Source organism: Chiloscyllium plagiosum, unplaced genomic scaffold (assembly GCF_037043375.1).
Source record: "Chiloscyllium plagiosum isolate Xiang-an unplaced genomic scaffold, Cpla_swu_hap1 HiC_scaffold_21, whole genome shotgun sequence".
Lineage (NCBI taxonomy): Eukaryota > Metazoa > Chordata > Chondrichthyes > Orectolobiformes > Hemiscylliidae > Chiloscyllium > Chiloscyllium plagiosum.
Genome location: NW_028270159.1, coordinates 74,284,745 through 74,294,920, shown reverse-complemented (window position 1 = coordinate 74,294,920; position 10,176 = coordinate 74,284,745). Strand labels below are relative to the sequence as shown.

The 10,176-nt window shown below is 42.5% G+C and overlaps 1 pseudogene; it reads left to right on the top strand.

Moving 5' to 3' along the window:
- Positions 1 to 1,252: 1,252 nt before the first annotated feature.
- Positions 1,253 to 3,285, top strand: LOC148146430 (putative G protein-coupled receptor 139; annotated as a pseudogene).
- Positions 3,286 to 10,176: the final 6,891 nt, after the last annotated feature.

Here is a 10,176-nt window from a genome sequence, read left to right as displayed (position 1 = left end):
GATTTGGAAATATAGTTTCAGAATGCTTTTATTCAAGGTTTTGTGAAGCTGCAAGTTTGTGGAGATGGGATGAGTAAAAACATTGTCGTGTTCCATCAGTTATGATCATATTGAATGGCGGATCAGCCTTGATGAGCTGAATTTGTAATCCATTGCATATGTCCCTGTCTTAAACTTAAACCATGTACCTCTAATTCTGACTCTGTGCTGCCTGGTCCAGGAGTCACCTGACAAAGGAATCATCTGATTCACATCCACCGATGAAACATTTCATAACGTTCACTGGAACTGCCTCACATTCTTTCAATTCGTAAAAAGTGCACTGTCTGTTTCCTCAAACCACGTGCACCCTCCATATTAAATGGCTTGTCAATTGCTGCTCAACCTTATTTCTGCTGGAGCTGTACTTTCATTATTTTGTGGACCTTCATGTTGTGTTTGATGATATCTTTAACATTTTATTTTTTGTTTCGAACAAATGGGTGACTTGTCTAGGATTTATTAAACAAGGATGAACCAGCAATTAAAAATAAACAAATAAACAGGGATGCTGGACATACGAAACAGACTGGAGAAACTCAGCAGATATAGCCTCAACTGTCGTGAGGAAGCAAAAATAGCCTTTTCGGTTTCAGTGACCATTCTTCAGAATTGATTTTAGAGAGCAAAAGCGGGATTGAATGTGTGTGTGTGTTTCTATTCTCCCTCCTTAATTCTGTCTATTTCTGTCTGAACCTGTCTCTATCTGTATATCTCTGTTTTCTCATACTGTCTCCTCTGCCATTCTGTCCCTGTCAAGCTCGATCTCCACCTTTTCTCTAATTCTTTCTATCTCTCACACTTGCTGTCTTAATTTCCACGTGTCTATCGCTCTGTCTCCCTCGTTCTTCTCTCTCAATCTCTCCATCCCACTCTCATTCACACTATCTCTGTCTTTGACTCTCTCACCCCACTTCTCTCTATTTTTCTTCCCTCCCCTTTCTGCTTTTGTCTCTCTGCTTGAAATGACGATACCACAATTCTATGGCATTGCTGATAAACCTCTTCAAGAATTCTTTTTTGTATTCAGTTACTGATCACACAGAAACGTTGTCACGATCTGTTTTTCATTGAGTTGAAAATGTAACGCCATATCCCTAGAGGGGTGATCTTACAGGCTACAATTGAAAGACTTGGGGAATTAAAGTCTTCAGTTTATAATTCAGGGAGAGACGATCTGCATCTCAGAGAAAGCTAACACCTCACACTGAAAATGTCCCGTCCAATTGATGATATGCTGAAATTATATTACATGATATTTGCTGTTATTGGAATTCCTGGTAAGTGACAATAGCCAGCGATATTGTGTGATTATGTTGCTCTCTGCTTTTACTGTATGTCTCATAATACTTCGTGCTAAATTAATTGTCACACTTATAAGTTGTCGTGAAGAGTAAAATGATTTGGTTAAGTTAATCGTTTTGAATTATACCTGATGTCGATTGGTGTTAATACATCAGTGTCACTGTAGTGGCTATTAGGTCAGACCTATTCAGCTGCATGCATATCATTAATTAATTTAATTTTGTCTGAATACTGCCTATTTAATTCCAGAGGCAATAAGTTTGTCCTATTATTGTTACTTTTTCTTTTTATTCTTGTTGTTGCTTCCCGAGTTTCGTAATTTCTGAGTTTTCCTGCATGCGTATGTTCTACACAGGGTAGCATAAGTAAACATTTGCCCTTAAATGCTTTGTATAGTTTTGCTTTATACTCATATGCAGTCACCTTCAGAAACATTCATCCCCTCTTCTTATTCACCTTCATACATGTTATCTTTTATTTTAATGTTTGTATTGGTGGAAGTTCCAGAACACTGTTTCTTCACATAGTCTATCACTATCACGAGCCTTCCTTGACTTCTTCACTTCTCGTTCAGAATTTTTTTCATCGAGTTTCCCATTGTCTTATCAGTGAACAGATATTTATCTCATCCTCCAACATTCCTCCTCATCCATCAACGCCATCAGCAATACGTATTGACTTGCCTTCTGTCCCTCTGACCATTCTGTCACAACACAATTAAATTAAGGTCTGAACGTCTTCCTGCAGAGATCCAAAAGGAAATGGATATATGCAATTAGCTCCCTCGATTATACTTAACAGACTCCTTCTCCTTTCAATAGCAGCAACTGTTTACGTGAATATTTTCAGATTTGATCACTGCAATCATTTCTAAAAAAGTTCTTTGTGCATTTGAGGGGGTTCAAACACAGTTTGACTGATAGCTTTTCTGATTTCCTCCCTTCAGTCGGCAAGATAAACTTACAACCTTCATTGTACATGGAGGATGTATGTTCAGTCATTTTCACATCATTTTCCATTCCTTTCCTTTCAGCTAATTTAATGGCAATTGTCATCCTGTCTCGTGGAAAGTGTGACCTATATACCTGTACCACTCGCTACCTGGTGGCCATGGCAATAGCAGATCTTTCAGTCATTTTTTTAATCAACTTGTTGTGGCACATCAGTTTCATTATTTCCCAGGGACATTGCTGGATATTGCTCTTGTGTGCAGCCTCAAAACTGTACTCGCCTCTGCAACGACAGACTGCTCTGTCTGGTTCACAGTTGTTTTCTCTTTTGATCGATTTGTGGCCATTTGTTGCCAGAAGCTGAAAATGGAATATTGCACTGAGAAAACTGCAGCCATTGTTCTAACAGTAACCTGCTTCCTACTCTCTTTAAGAAACATCCCATACTACTTTACATTTGAGGCATTGAGTATAATCAACAATGTACCATGGCTCTGCAGTGTGAAACCAAGTTATTATACTGATCCTGGATGTGGGGATTTGATTGGTTGGATCGGATTTTAACCCCCATACTTCCTTTCACTTTAATTCTATTGATTAATGCACTGACAGTATGACACATTTTAGTGACTAGTCGAGTACATAAGGGTCTGAGAGGTCAGAGCAATGGAGAGAATGCCAGAGACTCAGAGATGGAGAGCAGAAGGAAGTCTGTGATTTTGCTCTTCACCATTTCGGGCAACTTCATCGCTCTGTGGTCAGTGTATGTTGTAGAATTCTTGTATTCTAAAATTACAGGAACTGTTCCGATGGATTACACACTGTCTGAGTATATATTTCAACAAATTGGATGGATGTTGCTGATGCAAATTGTTGCATCAATACCTGCATATATGGGTTGACTCAGTCGAAGTTTCGAGAGCAACACCTGAACATGTTGCAATATCTCTTTACAGCAATTATTAAATTATTGAAGAAATAAAGCAACTGAGACTTGTCCAAGGGCAGCCAGCCAATCAGAGAGCACCATGCAATAACTGAAAGCAGATCAGCCAAACAGACAATGATCTGCTGCAACTTTTTCCATCAGGCAGAAAATACAGAAGCCTGGACCGATGCACCTGGAACAGCTCCGTTTCAGCCAGTATTAGGCAGATGATTGCACTCTCTAGCCTCAAATAATGCTTATATTGCTAACATTTATATCGCTTAGCGCACACCCTGTGAAGTTTCATCTGAATGCCTCTGTCTAAGTTTATTTTATCTGTACATTCTTCCTTACCATGATCTGCCTGTACTGCTCGTAAACAAAGCTTTTCACTGAACTTTGGTACTCGTGAAAATAAATAAATCAGCCAATCAGATAACTGAAGCCATGGACTGGTGAAAAAGCTTAACCAATGTCCAACCTTGAACAGAGAGCACTGTTAAAACAAGAAGTCAGTCGCCTGGGACGATCAGTTGGTAATTCCGACAGAGGCTGACCTGTGACCAGTAGTTGGTGTAACGAACAGAGAGTATGAAGGCTGACCTGCTTCTCTCTTGTCCAATTGAATGAACATGGTCTCTGCCTCACATCTGCACCACGTGGTCCAAGATCCTGGTCAATTGGAAAAATCCAGGAAGAACGACTTTGATGGTTCAAGTACCAAACACTGTCAGAATTCCCTCCTCAGCTCAGCATCACCATTGGGCACCGACAATGTCATGGAGAATCGATTCGGTCCATCACTTAGCATCCTTGCAACTTATTAACCAATCGTAATCCAGTCCTTCTGTTTTCCATTGTGTCTTGAAATATGAGTGAATGGGATTGTGAGTCGCTGCTTATTTTCTCTTTATTTGTGGATTGCTGCGCGTTGCTGCCAAAACCAGCATTTGCACCTCAGTTCCAATTGGACAGAGGTCAACCAGACCCTGGAACCTCGTAATGATGGCAGATTTCCTTCCCTAAAGGAGTGATCAAGCTGGACTATTGTGGCAGCAGTTAAAAAGGGAGTTTTGTGTTTTGGCACAGATTTTAATGAATGCAGAATTAAACATCTGTGACTCGAGGGCATGAACTGAATTATTGGAATATTGCTTCTGCATTACTGATTCCCATGAATTTACTATTGTGGAAGCACTTCCTCCGTATTTGTGTGATAGTGCAAGTGTTTCTGTAGTATTGAGTTGGATATGAGTTTGTATTAAGAATTTCAATCTGTGTCTGAGTTTATGCATTCGTGTGTTGTTTCCTCTGTGTGTTTTTGATAAAGTGTGTATGTTATTTTGCCTTTCTGTGTGTATAAGTGTGTCTGTCTCGTACTTTTTGTGCATACCTGTCTGGTTTTTTGTGTATTGTAGTTGTGCTTGCTTTTGTGTCGGTCTACGTATGATATATTTTGCGTGAGTGAATACGTTCAAATACGGCACGTTTGTTACTCACCATTAGGATGGCGCCATCTTTGGCTGGTCAGCATTTATTTCCCATCAGAAACTGCCCTTTACACGATGATTGCATGTGTGTGTGTGTTTGTGTGTGTGTGTGTGTGTGTGATAGAGAGAGAGAGAGAGAGAGAGAGACAGAGAGAGACAGAGAGAGAGTGTGTGTCTGGGTGACTTTGTGCAAGCTTCTATCTTCTATGCTTCACTCTGTATGTATTTGTGTGTGGTGGTGGGGTAGGTGTTTGTGTGTCAGAGAATCACTGAGGACGACATCACACAACAAAAACTTCCCGTCAGACTGTTATTGTCCAAAAACAACCACCTCACTATTCTAATCCCATTTTCTCGCACTTGACCCACAGCCTTGAAAGCTTGGCATCACACTTGTATATCCAAATAATTCTTAAACTCGATGATGTTTTCTACCTCTCCCATCCTTACGGGCAATGCGTTCCAGACTCCCACCGACGCTTGGATGAGAAATATATCCTAGCATCTCCTTTTATGCTCTTGCCCTTTGATATAAATTAACACGGCAAAACCAACATTGTATACAGTTCAAACACGCACATAAATGTAAGCCTCTGTGAATGAAGCCAAGCACATCACATGCATTCTAATCCACTTTATCCATCGTTCCTGATACCTTCAGTTGCTTCTGTCCATCGACACTAACACCCTCTGATATCCGATGCTTCCCATGTTCCTATCATTCATCGTGTATACCCTTGCATTGTTTTCTTGCACAAGTATATCACTTACACCTATTCAGATTGAATTGCATTTGCCACTGATCAGCCCATGTGATCAGCCAATCTATACCCTGCTGTAAACTGAAACTATCCTCCGTATTACTGATTACTATTTACCGACTCTCCAATGTTTGCATCGTCTTCAAACTCACTAATCATTAACCCTACATTCAAGTATCGTTTAGTTTAATAAACCAGATACAGCAAAGGACCCAAACTGAGCCCTGGGGTCTCATTGGATACCAACTTCAGTCAGCAAATCCCCTTTCAACTTTCACTCTCTGCTTCCTGCCACTCAGACAATTGTGGATCCAGTTTTTCATATTTCCTTGAATTCCATGGGAACCATGGTAACCTTTGATATCAGCTCTCCATGTGAAACCGTACAGTGAAATGTTGAATCCGTACAGTGTGGAAACAGGCCATTTGGCCCTAAATTGAATACTGACCCTCTGAAGATGAAACCATTCAGACCCATTCCTCTACCCTATTACTCTACATCGACCCCTCATTAATGTACCTAACCTACGCAGCCCTGAACACAATGGGCAATTTAGCACGGCCAATCCACTCTGAACTGCACATCTTTGGATTGTGCGAGGAAACCCACACAGAGACAGAGAGAATGTGCAAACTCCACGAATACTGGAATCAAACTCCACAAGACTGGAATCAAACCAGGGTCCTGGCGCTGTGAGGCAGCAGTGCCAACCACTGAGCAACCATGCAGCAATTATCATAAAGCTCACTGAGGTCCAATTTGACACCTTCAGTAGACCTCAACTACATATCTGGTCACATCTTTGAAAACCTCAATCCAGCCGATCAGACATGCCCTCCCTGCATATATCCATATTGCCTGTTCTTGATTAATCACTATCTCTTCTAATGCAGATTCATTTTGTGCCCCACAATTGCTTCCAGCAGTTTTCCCACCAATGAGGGTACAGTGACTGGTCTGTAATCTCAGGTTTATCCATTGCTTCCTCCTTGTATAACAGGAACATATTGACTGTGCTTCAGATAGCTAATCCGTGAGACAGCGAGATTTATAGACAGAGACAGGCTCACACAGGGACGAAGGGAAACACTCCACTGGACATTTACCGAGGATACCCTGAGACAGACAAGAGCTGTACAACAACGGATGACAATGAATAATTTTATGTTCCCTTCGTGGTACTGTAAATGCATGAAGGCAGATGGAAATAGATCCTACTCTGTTCCATCCAGAGTCCTGAGCATGGGAGGCAGAATTGTTAAATCGTTGTTAAACCAGTAGTTAATATACATCAGTGAGCCCATGTATTGTTGAGGAAATAGGGGCTTAGTGTGAAGATTGATAAAAACGGAGAGTGGGAATAAACAGGTTATTTTCAGGATATTAGACTTGCAGCACTGGGTGCCACAAGGGCTATTGCTCAAGACAGAGCAATTTATCACCTCGATCAATGATTGAGCTGATGGGATCATTGCGTTTGCTGACAACACAAAGTTTGATGGTACAATAAACTGTAAGTAGGACATAGAAATGATTAAAAAGGGGGTTAAACAGGAGCAATGTGTGGGTGAGCAAGATAAATGACCACTTACAGAAGCTGAGAACAAAATATTACACTGAGAAAACTGCGAGTGTGTTTCTAGCAACAACCAACATTCCGGTTCTGTTTGAAGAAAAAAAGCCCCTTCTATTTTCAACATCAGCCTGCTTGGATAATCAACAACATACCAATGTACTGTGGTACTGACTCAGATTAGTACACTGAGACTTGTTGCATGGCATTGGATTGGCTTGATACGGTTCTAACCCCTTTAGTACCACTCCCTTTATTTCTGTTGCTCAATGCTCAAACAGTCAGCCACATTTTAGATTAGATTAGACTTCCTACAGCGTGGAAACAGGACCTTCGGCCCAGCAAGTCCACACTGACGCTGCGAAGTGTAACCCACTCAGACCCATTTCAACTCTGAAAAATGCATCTAACACTATGGGCAATTTAGCATGGCTAATTCGTGGCCAATCTTTGTGACCTTTGGGAGGAAACCCACGCAGACATTGGGAGAATGTGCAAACTCCACACAGACAGTCATACAAGGCCGGAATTGAACCTGGAACCCTGGTGCTGTGAGGCAGCAGTGCTAATCACTGAGCTTCTGTGCCTCCCCTGTGACCAGTCAAGTCCGGAAGAGGCAAAAGGTTGAGAGGAAAGGAGAGAATCACAGAGAGAACAGAAAGGGGTCTGTGATTTTGCTTTTCACCATATCCGGGAGTTTCAGCCTCCTGTGGTTAATCAGTGTTGTAAATTGCTTATATCACGTCATTCAATGAATCTACTTTGACGATTACTCGTTTTCTCTATGTTACTGCAAACAAACTGGTTATATTCTGCTTAGGATACGTTGCTGCACAAACTCGTACATTTATGCAGCAGCATTATGTAGGTTCACAGCCAATATCAGTAACGCAGTAAAACTTCCAGTGGCATGAATTTCTTCCGCTATGCACAACTAAAACTCCTCAGTGAGGCCCGCTGGCAGGTCCTATTGTATCCAAATCATGAAATCATTAATGTTTATCCACTCATGAGATGTGTGTGGGGCCACTGAGAAAATCATCATTTGTTACCCACCCCTAGTTGCACGTTGAGATGGTGGTGGTGAGCTTCCTTCTTGAACAGTTGCAGTCGGTGTGCTGAAGGTAGACCCACTATGCTGTTCGGAACATAATTCCCGTATTCTAAGGGAATGATGATATATTTCCAAGTCAAGATGGTGAGTGGCTCAGAGGGGAAATTGCAGGGGGTGGTGACCCCGTTTCCCTGCTGCCATTGACTTTCTAGATGGAAGTCGTCGGTGGTTTGGCAGGTGCTGCCTGAGGATCTTTGGTGAGATGCTGCAGTGCATCTTGTAGATGGCGCATACTGATGCGACTGCTTATGGATGGAGTGGATGCTTAATGATGTGGTGCAGACAAAGCAGGCGCTTCTTTGTCCCTGGATGGTGTCGAGTTTCGCGAGCTTCACTCACCCAGGCAAGTGGATAGTTTCTTCACGCCCCAAATAGGGATTCCTTATTGTACTGTGGGGAAAGAGTTACGCAGAAAATTTATTGCTGGAAAAGCGCAGCAGGTCAGGCAGCATCCAAGGAGCAGGAGAATCGACGTTTCGGGCATGAGACCTTTTTCAGCATCTCCAGCATCTGCAGTCCTCACTTTCTCCTACAAGATTTTAAACTACTGCTAATCCTCTTGCAAGGATGCCTTCCTTGAAGAAGCTCTCTTCCCTCCAGCATCTGCAGTCCTCACTTTCTCCTAAAAGAGTTGAGCTGGGAAACTGCAGATTCTCCAGTATAGCACAATACAAATGAATTGTCCAGGAAAGTGGAATTTCCTACTGAGTAATTCCGCCCTGCTTGGAATCTTCTGTAAGTCTCCAACCAACTCAAATACTTCAGAGAGATATAATTAAATTAAATGGAATAGTGCATCAGGAAATATTTGACAATTAAATATGTGGTCGTTCTCCTCAGCTCAGTAACAATTCAACAGATAAATAATCCCTACAGTGTGGAAACAAGACCTTGGGCACAACAGGCCCACACCGAACCTCCGAAGGGAATCCCACCCAGACTCATTCTCCCATCCGACTTCTCAACATTTATCCCCGACTAATGAGCCTAATGTACACACCCCTGAACACTATGGGCAAGTTAGCATGACCAATCCACCCTAACCTTTGGACTGTGGGAGGAAACCAGAGCACCAGTAGACACGGGGATCCACGCAGACTTGGGGTAAAAATGCACAAACGCCACACTGACAGTCGCCCGAGGCTGGAATCAAACCAGGGTCACCAGCACTATGAGCCAGCGTTCTGTCCGAATACTGAGGTCACAACAGCCAACCATGAATTGTTTCGATGTAAGAAATTGTGGCAGGTGATTACATGACTTCACCACAACACATCCACCAAACATTTATTTATGCAACAAAATAGCCAATGTTCAGAGCGAAGTTCAGCAATGAGGAACTGCTAACATGAATGACATGCATTATGAATCAATAAAACTTGTGAATGATAACAAATTGTTGGGTTCCCTAATTTTCAGCATGCAGCTTCCCAATTCAAATGGGCTGCTACGACAATGCAGTCTGAACAGATTTCCTGTCATGAAGATCAGACAGAAAGTAGCTCCCTTGTGTTGAAAGTGATACAATGGCATCCTCTGCTGGCCTGCCTACTCCACTGCACAGAGAGTGGTGAAGTTTGATCACCGTCAGTGATTCAATCAGAGAGGGACAGCGGGAGACAGGGAGGGCAGAAGCTCACAGTACAATTCAAACTGACAGAAGCATCAACAACAACAGGCAGACGGACACACACAAGGACACAGATTAGATTAGATTAGATTACTTACAGTGTAGAAACAGGCCCTTCGGCCCAACAAGTCCACACCGACCCGCCGAAGCGCAACCCACCCATACCCCTACATTTACCCCTTACCGAACACTACGGGCAATTTAGCATGGCCAATTCACCTGACCTGCACATTTTTTTTTGGACTTGTGGGAGGAAACCGGAGCACCCGGAGGAAACCCACGCAGACACGGGGAGAACGTGCAAACTCCACACAGTCAGTCGCCTGAGGCGGGAATTGAACCCGGGTCTCTGACGCTGCGAGGCAGCAGTGCTAACCACTGTACC